General features: G+C 41.8%; 1 long non-coding RNA gene across 3 annotated transcripts in view; it reads right to left on the bottom strand.

The window, feature by feature from the left end:
• The window catches only part of LOC125111681 (uncharacterized), a 36,984-nt gene extending 17,774 nt beyond the window's left edge, over nt 1–19,210 (bottom strand). For all 3 annotated transcript variants that reach the window (XR_007130915.1, XR_007130916.1, XR_007130917.1), the window contains exons 1-4: nt 18,923–19,210; nt 14,205–14,292; nt 10,411–10,863; nt 347–511 (exon numbers count right to left, since the gene is read on the bottom strand). This is a non-coding gene — a long non-coding RNA (uncharacterized LOC125111681). The remainder of the gene's footprint in view (nt 1–346; nt 512–10,410; nt 10,864–14,204; nt 14,293–18,922) is intronic.
• Between the last annotated feature and the right edge of the window lie 232 nt (nt 19,211–19,442).

Raw genomic sequence — 19,442 nt, 5'->3', positions numbered from 1 at the left:
CGTGTTGTTTACAGCTTTACCCAGCCTGACAGTTCACCACAAGGGCTCTGATCTACATCCATGGCCTGCTGGGGAACCATCTACAACACCAAGCTCTGAATCTTACCCATGGACTCCCAGATTGTGTAAAAATCTTTGGAGACTGGCTTCCCATTAATTTTTTTTAACAGAGGCACACAAAAGAAAAACAGAAAAATCCTCATGTAAAAAGCCTATATTTCTGTCCCATCAGCAGCATGGAGATTTTAATCTTTACATTTATGGCAAACGTTCCCCACCAGCACCCCAAGCCTACACCCCCCACAACCCCACCCCTGCAACACATACGCTCATTTTTCTTGCTTACTTGTTTGTGCTTAGTTTCCAATCCTAAGTGTTGGAGCTGGATTCTGTATTTCATCTATGAGTGTCATTGCAGAAGCCATCATGTCTTCCTGAGTTCACTTATTGTTCTCCTCCACTCTCAGCATCATTTTAAATGTGCAAGGTCTCATGGCCAACATCAGGGTTCCTGGTATGCAAAAGGAAATAAAGGAACACAATTTTAAGACACAGTCTGCCTTGGAATGATTCACTTTTCCTGCACCCAGAAATTTTCATTAAATTGCTACTATGTCAGGGTCACCATGGAGGTATTTCAAGGAATGCTAATCTGTGAAACAATGTTTACCTACAAGAAATGTCCCGGCAAGTAGTATAGATAAGGGGGATATAAAAGAAAGAGGCAGCGTATTTTTGAATCCCTCTAGTGAGCTGGGGATTCAAAGGAGCCCAAGATCATTTCAGCTGCTATGGTTAGAGGAGGTCTTCTAGAGGCAGTGGCTGGATGGTGGCATTTGAACTAGGCCTTGCAGTATGAATTGGGTTTTGAAAAGTAGAAAAAGGGAGGCAGAGAAGAAATTTTAGGAAGAGGGTGTGGTATGAACAAAACCTTGGAAATAAGAGAGCTTAAATTGTGCTCGAGGATGATACAATTAATTCATACTTTGGGACCCACAAAACGGAGGCCACCCCAGTGGCCTGGCCCACATCATGGATCTAAACCTAAGTCAGTCTGCACTTACAGGAAATACCTCACCACCCAGGAAACTTAACAAACACCAATCCCAATCTTCCATCTCAGCTTTAGCTGGCTTCCCTTGCCCTAAGAGATGGGACCCGCTAGCCCTATCAGAAATCTCAGACCTCCTAGCCAATCATGCCTTGTTCCATGCTGCCTCTTCCAATGCTCTGTAGAACTCACTCTTCCCCCCAACCCCCCTGGCAGATCCCTGTACTTCTCCAGTTCATGCACTGTTTTCCCTTGAATGAAGGACATAAAACTTGTGGCTAAATTGCTTTAGTTTTGTCATCTGAAAAGGATGTCACCAAAACCAGGGGCTCCTTCATGAACAGCATCCAGAAAACAGCAATGGCACAGATTCCCAAGTCTCATCCGGGAATTACGCTGGAATGCTCCTCCTGCTTCTCTGTGTATGACTAGCTCCTTATCCTTCAACTCAGATTATGTCAACTCCTCAGAAAATCTGACCACCACCTCTGCAAGCAGGACTCCTTCTTGCCAATGTTATCTCTCTCGGTGCCCCCTCTTTTAAATCATATCATAGCTTATAATCATTTTGTCAATATCTTTGTTTACGTGTCTAACAGCATCTAAAGTCTCTAATAACAGAGCTCACATCTGTTTGCTCAGTGCCTGAAAAACAGTAGGAGCTTAATTAATATTTACTGGTTGGATGAATGAAAAGCCAGGGTTGCACTATAACTTTTAAGGACCCTAGGTATTTTTTTTCATTAACTCCTTCCTCCATAAAAAGATATTTAAAATTGTGTTCTATAATAGTGGTGGTATAAATGTGAATAGAATCCAAGCTGGATAATATTCGTTTCTTTTGATTTTAAAAGAAACAAAAACATTTTATGAATCCTAGGCATTGTGCCTCCTGTCCCCAGTCAACAAAACATTTAAAATAACTATTAGGAAGCAAAGCTAGACAAATTTCACAGAGTAAAATTATGGGAGGTCTTGTACATCTGACTTTGAATTTTGTAAATCTGAACTTTATTTAGTAGGTGTGATATTGCTATTTACAGTAAGAAATATACATATGCCCTTCATTTTGTTTCAGTCACAGAGCTCCTAAAATCCTTGAATATTCCTGAATATTGAGAGTAATAAAGGTGCATTTTGTTATGTTAATAAGGAAGGCTCTAAGTAACCTAAGGATGGGGGCCTTTTGCCATGGTAGCCAACCACATGATTAGAGGGCTAAACCTCTTCACCCTCCAGGTTGGGGTTGGGGAGAGGGGCTGGAGACTGAGTCCAGTCAGTCGATGGTCGGTGATTTAATCAATCATGCCTAGAAGATGAAGCCTCTAGAAACATTCACAAGGTCAGGTTTTGGTGAGCTTCCAGACTGGTGAACCAGAGCACATTCACATGCCACCATGCCTGGCCCAAATGCCACGAGCACAGAAGCACCTTTGTTAGGGACCTCACCCTGTGTAGCTCTTTATACGGCTCTTGATTCATATCTTTTAATATCCTTTGTGATGAACTTTTGATCTAGTGAGTCAATGGGTTTCCTGAGTCTTGTGTACTGCTCTAAAAAATTAATCAGACCTCAGGATGGGGTTGTGGAAACCTGATTTCTAGCCAGCTGGTTCAGAAGTACAGGTGACAACCTGGACTTGCAATTGACATCTGAAGTGGGGGACATCTTGTGAGACTGAGCCCTGTGGAATCTGATGCTATTGCCAGGTAGAGAGTGAGTCAAAATTGAGTTGAATTACAGGATATGCAGCTGGCATCCAAGAATTGCTTGGTGGTATGGGTGGAATGTCTACCTTGCCCACTGCTCCCCATCCCCCGACAACACACACACATACATGTGCACATACACACACACACACACACTGGATTTGGGTGCAGAGCCTTTCAGTAGGCAGTAAAAAGCATGGAGAAGTTTTGAGCTCAAGAATGATATGGTTTCAATTTCCCAGAGCCACTGTGGGAAGAAGCCACAGGATGAACAAAGAAGGAAAATATTAGGTTTCAGGGGGGGTCCAGACACCATGAGGTAAGAAGGGATCTGACAGTGATGAGTGTGTTGGAAGAGCAAAAGTAAAGCTGAGAAAATCTGTGAATTTCTCTGTGACTATCCAGGGAGGGTACATTCAAAGATGACTGCGGTTCTGAGCCTGGACTGGGAGAATGGTGTGATCAGGAACAGAAACAGCTTCATCTGGAGAAGAGGCACTTGGTGGGGAGCATGGTGGATTTGGTGTGGGATACATTTTGGGGAAGGGATGCTGGCAGAGCAATCAAATGGAATGTTTGAGCAGTCAGGCTCTTGGAAATATAGGCCTGGAACTCTGGAGTTTCAAAAACATTAAGCAATGATCAGCCAACTTCGAGGTTCTTTAAATCATGGTACGTAATTAGACCAGGAAAGAGCATCTCTAATCAGCCATTCCAGTACTACCTTCTCTTTGGGATGGCCTGTTTGTCCCCAGGAACGACGCCAGTTGAGAGGGTCTTCCAAGGCTCCTGCCTCTTTGCTTTTCTTAGCCAAGGAAAAGGGAAAACTCCAGTGAATTCTTTTGTTAACAGAGAGTCAATGTAGGGTTCAGTGAGTTCATCTTCATTCTTAATGGGCTCTAATTAAATGAGCTAACTGTCCATAGATGGTTAGCATTATCCTTGGATTAGCAGGGGCTTTAAAACGTCTCCTATAAATCTGATAGGCAAGTATGAGACCTGCGGCATTTCAAAGGACTCCACCAAAGAGAAAGCTGGTTGGGAGAAGGGCAACTTGTGCACTAGAGGCCAAGGCTCTATAAACAAAATTTAACTACTGAGCTTCATGGTCTCCAGTCCCAATGTTTGGATACTGTGAAGCAGATTGTGAGTCAGCAATTTCCCTAAGCTTCATCCTTATCCTAAGTTACCAGGCTGACACATATTTTAATATTAGAATCAGGCTATATCACTAAGCTATAGGAGTAATAACTCTCCCTCAGGGTGGGTTTTGAGCCATCGACCTTTTCCTAGAAAGTTCTTCTGAGATATTAATATTTTTACATGTAATATTTTTACATCAAGACATGATCTCATAGATGCCAGCATCTTCTTAAGCAATCTGTGCCTCCATTACTCTATTTGTAAAATGGAGAAAATATTATTACTTATCTCATGGTGAGGATTAAATGAGTTAATTTATATATAGCACTTTATGTATTATAGTAGTTCATGTATAGAAGAGTGCCTGGTTCATAGCAAGTGCTCAGTAAATACTAGCTTTTTAATGTTTATTATAATAACAGTCATTTAGGGTCCTTCTCTTCTACATGCCATCCCCTCCCCCAAAATGGAAATGATACATTATCTGCAATGGTTACTTCAGAGTCTGAATGCGGTTTGGGGCCCCGCCCTAGACCAATGGGATAATGATCCCTGGGAACGGAACCCAGAAATCTGCCTTTGGACAGGTATTCCCTGGAGTTTGAGATCTACCAGTCCACTGGGATTATATGAAGTATGGATGACATGTCTTCCTTGCCTCCACACCCTGCTGCCAGGGTCAGCTATGAAGGTACTCCATCATCTAGAAACCAAGACCTGAGATGTGGTGACTGCTCAAGGCACTGAAAGAACTTGAGTCAGGGTAATGTTAGCAAGATCGCTCTGAAGAACCCCTGATTCCTGCTCCACCCCTCAGTCGTATAAAGATTTACCTCATGATCTGTTATGATCCATTACTGACCTGCAGCCGCTAGATGCAACCTCCCACAGGCATTAGCTCTCCTAGAAGGAGATCTGCTTAGCCTGGTGATGCTTTGAATATATCCGTCACCACATCATCAAGTCATATGCATGACACACATGATTCCTGCTGCCTGGCTGTGAATTATCTGATTCCCTAGCATGCTAGCATATCAAGTGATTCATTTTGAAGCACATCTTCACTGGATGTGACATTTGAATTTGACTCTTCCGAGGGTCAGCTACTGCATGTCTCATATGAGCATCTTACCATATCATCATAGGGATCACCATACAAAATAATAAGTCCTTTCTACTTTTGTAAGACTTTATGGTTGGTTGCCAAAAAGCTTTCACAGCTATTATCTAGCATGCCTTCACACTGGGAGTTAGAAGAAAACAGCAGTTCCTTCTGCTTTACAGAAAACAAAACCTCAAGGAGTTTATGTGACTCTCCTAAACTTACCTAACAGACTAGAGGCTAACATGACCAGGAAGTCTCCACGCTCTAACCCTGGGCATGGTCTTGTCCTGCTACCCTGCACTGCCTCCAGGCACCATATCCACGCCTAGAGGACAGATGAGAGCAGGGAATGTGAGTCTATCACTCACCCGCTTTGTGATCCTGACAAAACCCACCTCAGTGGTGAGAGGATAGGTTGTAAAGCATGATGATTGGCACACAGTGAGAACTCCATAGGTGCTGCATATTAATAGTCTCGCCATCATTACTAACTACAGATGTCACTGACAGTAAGTGATGGTGGTTCTGACAGAAATGGCTAAAATTCCATCAGGAGCCTGTCTCCCCTCTTACATAGTCTTTTTGAGAAAGAAGATAAATTATCCTATGGTTATTATGTTCTAATTTTGTCTTCTTTTTCTTTGATAAAATAGAGAAAACTTTTGGCACATATTCCCCAGTTTTCAAGAACTTAAGCCTAAATTATTATATGATGTTATATTTGACACAGGGAATTGAGATTTTTTTTCCCAAAGAACTGAACTTAAACTCTACTCTTGTCCCAAATCAAATAAATTCAGTTATTGTTTTATTCCATTAACTTTCTGACCAAATTAAGAAGATGTGGAATACATATATACACACACATATACACACACACACACACATACATACATATAAACATACACAAATGGAATATTACTTAGCCTTAAAAAATGAAATACTGCCATTTGCAGCAATGTGGATGGACCTAGAGAATATCATGCTTAGTGACATAAGTCAGAGAGTAAAAGATAAATACTACGTGGTATCACTTATATGTGGAATCTAAAAAATAATACAAGTAAATATAGACATAAAACATTCAACAGATTTACAGATACAGAAAACAAACTTGTGGTGGTCAGAAAATTATGGACTTGGAGAATAGACTTGTGGTCGCCGAGGGGGAGGGGGAGGGAGTGGGATGGATTGGGAGCTTGGGGTTAATAAATGCAAACTATTGCCTTTGGAATGGATTAGCAAGGAGATCCTGCTGTGTAGCACTGAGAACTATGTCTAGTCACTTATGATGGAGCATGATAATGTGAGAAAAAAGAATGTATGCATGTATGTGCAATTGGGTCACCACACTGTAGAGTAGGAAAAAAATTGTATTGGGGAAATAACAATAAAAAAAAATTTGTGGTGGTTACCAAAAGGGGGAGGGGGGTTGGGAAGGGACAAATTAGGGGTATGAGATTAACAGCTACAAACCACTGCATATAAAGCAGATAAGCCCCAAGGCATAGGGAGGCCCATTATCTCATAACCACCTATAATGGAATATAATCTGCAAAAATACTAAGTCACTATTGCATACACCTGAAACTAACACAATATGGTAAATCAAATATACTTCAATTTTAAACTTTTAAAAATAAAATAAGCCGTGAGCTGTGGTGTAGTTTGTAGACACGGCTTGGATCTGGTGTTGCTGTGGCTATGGCATAGGCTGGTGGCTACAGCTCCGATTAGACCCCTAGCCTGGGAACCTCCAAATGCCATGGGTGCAGCCCTAAAAAGACAAAAAGACAAAAATAAATAAATAAATAAAATAAAAATAAATTAAAATACTGAAGAGATATGCTGGATTAGATGAGCAGATGAGCTGTGACCAGGCAAGGAAAATATATTTGTTGGATGAATTTCCCTAATACCTGCTTGACCTGGTAGGGTTGGTCCCTGACTAATTTCTCAACCACTTCTAGAAATTTAGAATGACATATTTAATAAAGGAATAAGTAAAAATGTGGGTACTTGGGGAACCATTCGCCTTAGATGATGTAATTATAACTTTCAGTTTCAGCCACAGAGATTTTATACCTCTTCTCATAATCACTTCTTGCTAATGACAATTTAATTCATTGCCACTACCTTTGCACCTTTTTGTTCCACATACAATACTCATCAGGAACTTAACAGGCCCTTGGGGGAAACAGCAAAGTGAGGGAGGAGAGTGAGTGAGTCCTCAGGCTAAGGGCCATATAGGTTCTGAGTACAGAAAAAAAATCTCAATGGAGGCAACATCCTAGAGGAAAAAACACGTTACCACAACAACCTGTCTTCTCTGTAGGCCCAATGAGGCAAATCCTCCTCCTGCCTGCCACTGCGCCCCTCCCCCCCGCCCCGCTCCCCGAAGCAGCTGGTACCCTGGGAATTTGCTCCCATCCAGGCAGGGCAAGTGAAGCATCACACAACAGAAGATGGTCAGCATCACAGTGGCCATCTGACATGCAGAGAAATGGCCCGCAAGGGGAATGTAACCCAATAAAATAACTCGAAAGAAAACAAAGATATTCCCAGCCACGCTCTTTTTAAGGGAAAAAACTGCAAAGAATGAAAAAGCACAGAAGTCTGAGAAGAGCCAAAAATACCAGGATGGAAACCACCATAGAATACTATACAGCTCATAAAACACGTTTATGGACTACGAACATGCAGAAGTATGTTTATAAAGAACAGTGTGAAGTGGAAATCACAATTAAACAACGTAAAAATTAATGTATGTCTTGTGTCTAAATCCTGAACATTGCTGTAAAAATTCTCACTACTTGATAGGTTAGAATCTTTATGAATTTATCCTGCCTCAACTTACATGGGCCATATGACAACATTTCTCTAGTAAGTTCACTCTCTCAGTCTTACAACTTCTATTTATATTTCCTCCACTAACCTCACCCTTCTTAGCTCCCTTTAAGATAAGAGAATCCCAGGAGGCATCTGCCTGCCAGATTTTGGCAACACAATCCCTCTCCTTCCTTGTGTTTCAGCCTGGAGGACCTCCCTGAATCTGCCACGTGCGCTCCTGTCTTGAGGCCTCCCCTCTGCACTTGCTGTTGGCTAGAAGGGCCTTGCTTCGCATCAGTCAACTCAACCAAGGCCCATTTCCACGGCCCCCACTGGTATCTACAGTCACATTCCCCTTCGTGGCACCTAGAACACTTTGCAACTATAAATGTATTTGCATGATCATTGGCTTACAATGTTCTCTCCCATAAATGGAGAAAAGATATCCCCATATAATTCACAATCATATAATTACCAAGCACTTGACAGAGTGCCTGGCCCAGACTGGCTGTCTAATAAAACGTTGTCGAATGAATGGATGGATGAATGATGGATGAATGAAGTGATGTGAATCTAATTTATTGAAGTAGAGATGATGTACAATATTATGTGAGTTACACGTATACAATAGAGTGATTCACGGTGTTTTAAAGTTATACTCCATTTAGATTAATTATAAAATATTGGCTAGATGTGAATATAATATTTCAGTTTTATTTTTTCCACAAAAACAATGTGTAGTACAGACTACTGAATAATACCTTGTGCTCATCTGAGTAGTGCTTTTTACTTTCAAAGAACTTTCATATACAACAACAAAAATTTTAAGTTCTTTAGCATCCTGTGGGTTAGACATTATTAAAGTTTCACATTTGAGGAAATGGAAGCTCAGAGAAATTAAATAATTGGACCAGATTTAACTAAGTGGTAGAGAGGGTTAATGGAATCTACACCTTGTTTATTTTATTTTTTCCCACCAAATTTTATTTTTTATTTATTTATTTTATTACTCAAATGAATTTATTACATCTGTAGTTGATTCTACACCTGTTTAGATTCAGGCCAATGACTTGGACCCTCTGCCTCTGTGGCTCCAGGTATGTTACCGTGGCCACTGCAAGGTGCACTGGGAACACCAGAGGGCTGGAAAGTGCATTATCGTGAAGGCCACTGCTGCTCAGGATTGATGGGAGGTGATGGGGCTGCTGTCTGGGGAGAGGGTTCTGGCCCTCGCCATGTGGGGTTGGAGTGATGAGGCAGTGGGCAGTGAGTCTCAGATGTGGTTCTCACTCATTCACATGTAACCTGCAGTTGTTCAAAGCCTCACTGTCAGTGTTACTCTGGCGATCACGCAATAGTCATGTGAAACTACTGACTAACGATAATTGCACAGGTGGCTCCAAAGTCATCAAATTCAGATGTAATACAACAAAACAGATAGAGTGTGAACTCCGAGTCAAAGCTGCTGGGTTGAAGGCCAAAGCTGTGGTCCCAAACTCAAATGACACTGAGAAGTCAAGGAGAGCCAACATGTATATTTCAGCAGTGTCTCTGGCAAAGCTAGGGTCTTACTCATCATATTTTTTGTCCTATTTGAATATTTACAAAAATGTAAGCTCAAAGGGCAGAGGTGTGGTGGGAAGAGAGTACATATAAAAAGATGAGTAACTAAATGGAGGCCTAATCCTGAAGGCAGAGAATCCTTTCCTGGGTCATGTATTTTTAGGGCACTCTTTTCATCATTTCAACTTTCACATGTGTTAAAGCCTTCATTTTCTTTTACTTCCTTTCTTTTTTTCTTTTTTTATCTTTTTAGGGCTGCACTCGAGGCATATGGAGGTTCCCAGGCTAGGGGTCAAATAGGAGCTGTAGCCACAGGCCTACATCACAGCCACAGCAACGTGGGATCTGAGCTGCGTCTGTGACCTACACCACAGCTCATGGCAATGCTGGGTCCTTAACCCACTGAGCAAGGCCAGGGATCCAACCTGCATCCTCCTGGATACTAGTCAGATTTGTTTCCCACTGAGGCACAAGGGGAACTCAGCCTTCATTTTCCTTTCAGCCCCCGTCTCCTGCAGCTTTCCATAAGGAGCTTGATGACAGCTCTGCCTGTTGGGAAAACCACAGCCTCCTGTCTTCTCTTTTCATAAGTATCTTAGATCGGTGAGACTTGCCACCACTGAACGAGGTGGGGCTAACAAGGCCAGCAGGAGAGAGGCTGGTTATTTCCTTCCTCACAGCAAATGATAGGTAGTACCTCTCAGTAAATGAGAGGCAGGCCCAAAGCTGAGATTCAGCCCAGACAATGATAACTAAAACAAGTCAGGAGTTGAATGTCCATTGCCTTTCTTGTGCTTTTTGCATTATTAAATTACTAAATTTTGTGTATTATGCTTTTGTATTACTAAAATATTACTAGTTATTATTAACATAATTACTTGAGAGGAACATTGTAGAATTAAAACAAATCCAGTAATAAAGATGGCTGCAATTTCTAATACTTTGTGTCACATTTTTCATTTTTATAATAACCCTTTTTACTAACAAGAAAAATGAGATTCAGACTTACTCAGCAGGGTGTGGAGTTGGAAGTTAGGAGGTTAAGTCTGTTCCCAGCTAGGTTACTACCTAGCTGTGTGACCATAGGTAAGTCTGTTTACCTCTCTGGGCTTCAATTTCCTTTCTGGAGACAGAAAATGAGTGAGTCAGACTTTCAGATAGTGCAGCTACCTTCCTGCTTTCAGTGCTGAATTTTATATTGCTTTTCTTCTTTAATGATTGTTGTAGTTCTTTTGGGGGGGTCTTTGTTTTTTTTTCTTCCTTAATCCATATAACGTTCTCATCATCCAGCTCTCAGCTTGTCACTTTTCAGACAGGTCTCCTTGACCAAACCTGCTAAAAGAGCTTGTCCATCCTTCTCCACTCTTTATTACAAAGTCTAAGGACGTTGTCATGGTGCACGCAACTGCTGCAGATTGGCCCCCATTTCTCCTCCAGAACCCAGTAAACAATCAATAAATACCTGTTGATTGAATTTATGAATACATTTAATTTGTAAACAGTTTGTTTGATTCTGTCACAGAAACTTTAGACTTGTGCTGTTCAAAATGGTAGCCAATAGCCACATGTTGCGATTTCAATTTAAATTAAACGTTCGGTTCTTCAGTCTCAACAGCCCCCTTTCAAGTACTCGAGAGCCACCTGTGGCTAGTGTCTAGTGTAACGAGTGCAGAATAAAACATTTCCCTCACTGCAGAAATTCTATTGGAAAGCGCTGGTCTAAATTCGGGCTTTTCCTCTCCAACCCCACTTGATCACTCACCCAGATTCTTACAACAGCCCTGTAGGTGCTCTGACAGTAGCCTCCTCCTGGGCTAGTCCATTCTCCACTCTGCCTCACTTGATTAGTCCATTTATTCATGGAGCAAATGTTTAAGGAGGGCCTTCTATGTGCTAGGTTTTCACAGGAGACCGAGTAGGGCCTGAGTCAGACCGAGGCCTGACTTGGTGAACTTGCAGGCTGGGGATAATGTGTGTACGTCATCCTCACGCCTCAAAACCAATGTTGGGTCCTCTACAAAGTACTGTGTACAGTGTCGTTCCTAGGAAGCTGGGTTCTAGGGGACAGAGCAGAGAGAGAGTTAACCAATGGAGGGGTTCATATGTGTGTGTGTGTGTGTGTGTGTGTGTGAGGGGGAGAGAGAGAGAGAGAAAGAGAGAGAGAGAGAGAGAGAGACGGAAGGAGGGCTTATGGGCTGCACTTGTGCCTTCTGGCCCGTGAATTGCAGGACCAATGTCTTCTCGTCGGTTGTGGTCTGTTTCATCTCTCCCTCACCACCGGACCTGCGCATTCCACACCTGGCCCTCTACCCCATTGCTCTAATGCCGTTCCCTGTCCTCTGCATGCCCTTCCCCAAGTGGGACTTTCTTTCTCTTACTCTGAGTCTCTTACCCCGAACTCTCATTCATCCTTTAAAACCCACCTCAGATATCACTTTCTGAAAGATGAACATCATATGATTATCACATATGTGTGGAATCTATTAAAAATGATATGAAAGATCTTAAGAAACAGAAACATTTTGAAATCAAATTTATGGCTACCAAAGGGGAAACATGGAGGGCCGGGATTAACATACACACATCACTATATATAAAATAGATAACTAACAAGTACCTCCTGAACAGCGCAGGGAGCTCTACTCAGTGTTCTGTGATACCCTATATGGGAAAAGAATCTGAAAAAGAATCGTTATGAGTATATATATAACCGATTCACTGTGCTGTGCACCTGAAAATAACACAACATTGTAAGTCAACTATACTCCAATAAAATTAAAAAACAAAGTCACTTTCTGTGAACTCTTCTCAGGCAACCCCAGAGAAGTCATGGAATCTTTTTCTGTGTGCCCACAGCTACCTTGTCAAGTCCAGTATAACACTCATTGTATTTACCCTAACCATCTACTTGTATATGCCTCCCTCTAGCAGACTGGACTTTTTCCAGCTGAAAAACTTCTTATTCCTCATCATAACCTGTGCCTGAAATATAATAGGTCTCTAATAAATGATTTTGGACAAATGGTTAGTGAATGGTGACTGGATGACTAAATGGACGAATATGTGTATGAATATTATGAAAGAGCCTGGCCTGTCCGCAGTTGCCCAGGAGGCTGCATTGGTTCTTGAACTTCAAAGTGGAAGAAAAAGACCATAACTGCATATTTACCTATAGCAGAGAGAAAATGCTATTTTTCTCAGCACTCTTATTTTCAACCGACTCTAAGTATCCCCTCTGCTCTTTTTTCATAGAGAAGAGTTTTTTCCTTTTTATCCCCACAAGCTTTCCTTTGTGGCGACCCCACACTCAAGGGTCAAATACTTCATTTCTTAAGAAATGAAGAGAGACCCAGGCGGCTCTCTCTTCTGATCGTGGAGGGGTCTGGGTGCCGCCACAGAGCTTACTCGCCAGCTCCTCCCAACTTGCATGTTTACAACTGCTATCAAAACTGTTGTGGTAAAATATAAAATTTCTTCATTAAGTATTATTACACACTGTGTGAGTGTTTTATAAACCAATCTGAAGCAGGCCTAACATTTCTTAATTTCCCTCAGACCTTTAAAACCATAACCAAATCAAAAAGAAATCCCATGAAACAGTCATAGAGCTGCTCCCTGCGGGTGCCCTGGGAGTGCCCTGCCCTTCATCCAACCATTATTCTTTCTATGGTTTCTATGAAACCCCTTAACAAGCCATGTCAGCAAACCAAATACTAACTAACCTCAACTAGCTCGCAAACTTTCTGAGGTTCAAATCAATTTTCTTGATGTTTCGGGATATTTTAAGCGAGCACATTAATCTCTCTCACATCTGTGCCTCCACATGACTGCAGACACGTCATCCAAGATGGGAACCTGGGTGTCATTACCAAAAGTACGCAGCTCCAGCTGCTTCTCACTTCCCCAGAGGTCTGAGCTCTGTGTTTCATACTAGAGTCTGGGGAAGAAAAACTGGGTTGGAATACATACCATTTCTCATAATTACTTCAGTTAAATTTACTAATATCAACTATATAAGAGCAATATTTCATCATTAGAAAAATCCTAGTTGCTAAAATCTTTTACTAGTCACTTAATCAGCAATACTCAGAGGCTAAGCCACACGCTGCCATTGCTACATTTTAGATCTTGGTATACAAAATTACAATCCTTGACCTTTTTGGATTATTTTCTGTAAGCCTCTGTTCTGATTTTAGAAGTGATCCAATAGTATGCACAACTGTGGTTAAGCCTATAAAAAGGGGGTCAGGTGTGCATGAGCGTGTGTGTGTGTGTGCGCGCGCGTGCACGTTATCCTCAGGGTACCAGTAGATATTAAACCAGACCAATAAAGGAGGTTTTTTTTGGAAAAAAATTAAGGCTTACCATAGGCTCCGGAATTTCCAACTATGACTTTTTTTCTTAACAAAAGAGGAATTGCTTCCCAGACTGTGAAACTTTTGTTGGCTTTTAACTATTAGAAAGAACTGATCTCAATGTGAGGGAAATGTTATGGGATTCTTAGGAAAAGGTGTTGTGTAAATACAGTGGTTCTGCCTTATTATCTTGGCTTAGCTTGGAAAAGCAGAAACCAAGAGAGATGCATTAACCTTTTTCAAGTATAGATACGGGTTTAATGAGGACACTGGGCATCTGTTCTTCATTTCAGGGAAGATCAAATAAGTAAAAAAAAAAAAAAGAAAGAAAAAAAGAAATGAAGTTTCGACCAGAGAATGTGATCAGGCTTAAGCAAGAGCTTCTTGATTATACAGCTGGCTTATGCAACTTTCCTAAAGGGGAGCAGGGAATTTGCCAAGTACTTACTGAGAGTCTATTGTGTAGAAGGCTTGGTTGTGGAGGATAAAAAGAAAAGCATGGGTACATTCAGTCTCTGCCTTCAAGAGGTCACAATCTGGTTGGAGAGAGCAGACAATCACTTACAAAATGACAGTTAATACAGACTAACTCAAGAAGTAGCCCCAGACAGTATATACAAGGGCCAAGTGAACGAGGGAATTGAACACTCTGAGTTCAGAATAGGGAAAGGTCGTCATGGAGGAAACAACTGGAAAATCTTGGTATTGGGTCTTGAAGGATAGAAAGAGTTTTGAGAAAAGGAGTGAAGGAGAAGCAAGAAGGTCATTTCAAGATGGGGTTACCAAATATTTTGAAAATAAGCTTGGGAGCAAACAAATACATACTTCTATTTATATGGGATACCTGTAGTAGCCAAATTAAAAAAAAAAGACAAAAAATAAAACGATAGTTACCTGGGGGGAGGGGAAATTGTGGATTTATTCTTTAATGAGCATAGAGTTTCAGTATGGGAAGATGAAATCGTTCTAGAAATAGATGATGGTGCTGGTTGCACAGCATGTGAATGGACTTAATGCCACTGAACCGTACAGTTAAAATGATTGCAATGGAAAATCTTATACGTATTTTACCACAATTTAAAAAAACTGAGATAGACAACTATCTGTTCCTCAAAGAGAAGAGGATGGGGTTTATATTGAACTTAGGAGGTCTCTCCTTTTATGAGTCCATCTTAACTGCATGTGTGCCCCATATCAGCAAATGTGAAATGATTAAATATATGCCAGAAAGAAAGAGAAAGAAAGAACAGAGAGGAAGCAAGCTCTCTCTTGACTCGCATAAGGGCACTAATTCCATTCATGGGGGCTCCGTCCTTATGACCTCATCTAATCCTAATTACCTCCCAAAGGCTCCATCCTCTAATATCATCACACTGGAGGACAGCTCTTCAAAATATTAATTTGAGGGATGGAAACATTCAGTCTGTAACAGTTCTTCACTACTTAAAAGCTCTCCCTCCTTCTTCCTGACCCACTAGAGAGGTTGGTTCCTTTCCCGGCCTCATTGTAAGAAGGGCATAGGCTGTGACCCTAACCGGCCCTTGATACTAAGGGGAAATCTGCCAGGATGTATATTTTTGGAAAAGATTTCCTCTATATTTAAAGAGAGAGAGAGAACACTCTAATAGTATGAACTTTCTCCCTATCTTCCTTTGAATGTTGTTGCATAAAAACATAATGCTTGGCACTAGCTGGCTGCCCTATATTCATATGGGAAAGACTAAAAGATGACAGGTCAATTTAGAATCCTGACTACCTTATTATTATATTAATCACCCTTGGAAAACAGATTCCTCCTGTTTAAGTTACTATTAGTTTAGTAGTTGATTATTTGCAGCCAAGATGATTCCAGGGGACTACGGTATCACAAAGGCAGCCCTACAACATGTTGTAGGAAACTCATATTCAGCTGGAGATTGTTCTTCCCTTAAAAAGGTGTTGATTATTATTTTCTTCCATTACATGGCGGGCAAAATAAACAACATAAAGAGCAAGGCACCAAGACAAAAAGAATAACGAGTGTTGGGTTTGGAAAGGCACAGGACCATCAGCAAATAAACTGGTAGTAAACAAAGCAAATATCCAGTATTTTGCCACACACTGGAAAGAATTATTCTTCTTTGCAACTGAGAAACATGGTATTTAAAGGGAACTTCTGGTAAGAGCGTGAACAAACACTGAGGACTCTCTGAAGATGGGGAGGGTCTAAGAGCAAGAGAGCAATAGCGCAGTGGAGACCAGAGCAGGATACTAACAGTACAGCCCAAGGAGAGGGTCAGTGGAATCCAGAAGACAAATCTAAGGTCTACATCAGACCACTATCTTCCATCGACTCAGCTATATAGGTTTCAGTAATTCTCGACGAAGCTCTTTGCTTTTCTTAGTAGGACCCAAGTTCAAGTGTCCCTCAACATACTGCTACAGATAGATAGATGGTCTTTGTGGGTCTGCATTGATTTGAAATACAGATTTTGGCACTCTTTTGTCAGATTTTTCTATCAAGATGAACATCTTTCTGGGTTACTGCAATTTAGATATTTATTAAGCACTTTTATTAATTAGTGGTATGACAGCTACTTCCAAAGTTGATTAAACAAACTCAGCCAAGGAAGGGAAGATGGCTCCATCTGTCCATTAACAATGTTGGCAGCCCTGAGAGGTCCAGGCATGGGGAAATCTGACACATCCCAGCTATGTGTGTCCTACGGTGCTTTCAACACGAACCAAGGTGCTGTACCAGGCAGTTATCCCCCAAGAATAAGACTCCTTGCCCTGAGGCAATGAGAATTTTTTTTTCTTTTTTTGTCTTTTTAGGGCCACACCTGTGGCATATGGAAGTTCCCAGGCTAGGGATCAAATCAGAGCTATAGCTACTGACCTACACCACAGCTACAGCAACTCGGGATTTGAGCCACATCTGCGAACTACACCACAGCTCATGGCAATGCCAGCTCCTTAACCCACTCAGCGGGACCTCGGATCAAACCTACATCTTCGTGGATACTAGTTGGGTTTGTTACCACTGAGCTACAACAGCAACTCCCGAGGCAACTAGATTAAACCACTTACTTTCCCAGAAAGAAGAAATGGCTTCCTTGATATTGTCTACCCACTTCCCCATGTTCACACATTAATATTTTAAAAAAGGGAACCTTAAGCTCCCTGATAGAAAGCTGATCCTAAGGTTTTGCAAAAGACTACGTTAAAAATAAAAACTCAGAGCCATGAATGAATGCTACAAATGTCCTCATAAAACTGTAATCCATGTGAAATATGGCTGATCCAACACATCAGGGATTAGCAAGCCTTCCCACAAGGTCCAGCTCGCTTAGGGCTAAAAATAGAATCAAGACACTCCAACTCATATCATCTGATTCTGATCAAGGGAAGAGTCTTTGGGCCATTCTCTCAGCATAAAGAATGTGGTACTATTCCCCTGACAGCACACAAACTCTCCATGGGCTGCAGAGTCCCAGTGGAGACGTAAGCGTTTTGTTTCTGGTGAAAATGAACTGCGATGGAAAATGTGACACAAACACTACCTTTGGGGGTCTCAAATGAATCAGGTTATATACCACAGACTTTCCCTGTTAAAGCTGTACTTTGGGGAAGTGGCTCTCAAAGGGCTTGTGGGGCTTCCTGATGGTCCTCTGAGGCCTAACTGGGCTCCCGCCCTGCACCGTTTCACTCAAGTTTAACAAGGGGGAAAATGTAAAGCACTGGCAAGAGTATGGGCCGGGAGTCAGATACACGATTAAATTTTAAGTCTGCTGCTTCCTCTGTGGGTAATACTGGACACACTAAATCCTCTGAGCACCCACCTCAGAGGGCTGATGTAAGCCCATATATGTCAAGTACTTAAGAAAACACAAAGGGTCCGACTGTTAAAGCAGACTCGTGCAAACAGGTCTTACCCAGCGTCAAGCTTTATTAATGACATCAAGGAAACAAGTCTTGTGAGGGTCAGGGGTGAAGCAAAGAGTGGTCCGAGACCAAGGCAGCCCTTCTGCTCCCTATCAAGATACTCTCTGGCCCAGATTAACAGACAAAATCACATGGCCACATCACCTACCCTGAAAAGTTATCAAGTACCTTCATATTTATACTCAGTTCTCTAACTTACTTCCCTTTCCCCCAGAAACCATGCACAATGCATCCACAGATTCTAGATTTATAACAAATGAGCAACCCAGGAAGATCAGGTATCAACAAAAGCACTTCATAGATAAGGACCCCGCAATGGGCAAATCTCATTAGTGTGCTTACTTGAATGTCCATCATTAGCATGTTTGTATGAATATTTGATTGAGTTACCTTCCTTCCGTCTTTCCTATGGGCTTCCCTCTAGTCAAGAAAGAGGATAGAATGGAGGCCTATTGCTACCTTTCCTCCCCAACTCCTAACCCAGACTGGTACTCGACAGATAGTAGCTTCTATCACGTTATGAAAAATAATATCATATGACTGTGTTTACCCTATTTCTTCCTGACTTTCCAGGTCTTGCATAATTCATCCTATTTCATGCAGGCCTCCCTTGCCCAACTGTGTACACTTCTCATCTCTGCCCTTTCTCCCTTTGTTCTATTCTGCTGTTCTACCCATTTTTCAAGGACAGTCAAGTGCGCCTTCCTCCTGAAAATGTCCATGCCTCCTTCTGCCCTGTGATCTCACTCTTTCTACCATCTATAATCCATGATCCAACACTGAGCTTGGAGTATCCTACATCATTCTGTTTCTTACATTTGTATGTGTGACAGTTTTCTTTCTCTAAATAGATTATAAATCCTATGAGAGCTGAGAACTCTGACTAACTTGCTCTGAGTCACTCATACCAGGAAGCATTGCTTGACCCACCTCCCCAGCAGATGTGGTCCCCCTGGTATTGACCCCATCAGCACCCCACTGCCCATACTGGGATGTTATCATAATTTCTTATAATCCCGGATTTAATTATCTCTCTTTATAGGCAACAAGCTCCAGGAAGACAGGGTCATCTCTCTCTTTCTCACTCTCATAAACCTAGTGCCTGACACGGCACCTGGCGAGGGGTAGGTAATTAATAAATACTGGTCGAAGAAGTAGGTTTCCAGTGGTCAAAATAGGTGGACCACGGAAGCTCCTCACTGTGTGCAACGAACACAGTGAGCATCCGCTCCAGTCACTCACCGTGCAAAGGCGAGTGAGACGTGACTTCCATCATCTGGCGTCGGGACCGAGCCAGCCTGAGTCAACACCTTCACTGCCACTGTCTGCGTTTATAGATACGTAAAAAGTGTGAAGCAGGTAAAAGAACCACCAAATCTCATCAGTTAAGCGCAACACATGAACGGGAAGAAAGAAGCCAAAATAGGGGAATGTAGCTCTAGAGGGATGTGGGTGTTCTTAGGAAGACCTCCCATTCCCGCTGCCCCTTCTTCCACCCTCAATGGCCATTGGACATGCTTTACCACTGGCCTCAATTCATGTGAAAAGCTTACAGCAATCCTTAACTCGAGCTTTAATTTAGGAGCTGGACGTTTGTGCATGTATATGCTAGGGTGCCTTTCTCGATATCTTTTTTATTTTTATTCTTTTTATTATGTATTTACTTACTGTATTTTAGGGCTGCGCATGCAGCATATGGAAGTACCCAGGTTTGGGGTTGAATCAGAGCGGCAGCTGCTGGCCACACAGGATCTGAGTTGCA

Source organism: Phacochoerus africanus, chromosome 11 (genome assembly GCF_016906955.1).
Source record: "Phacochoerus africanus isolate WHEZ1 chromosome 11, ROS_Pafr_v1, whole genome shotgun sequence".
NCBI classification, from domain to species: Eukaryota; Metazoa; Chordata; class Mammalia; order Artiodactyla; family Suidae; genus Phacochoerus; species Phacochoerus africanus.
This window is presented reverse-complemented; position numbering and strand designations above follow the sequence as displayed.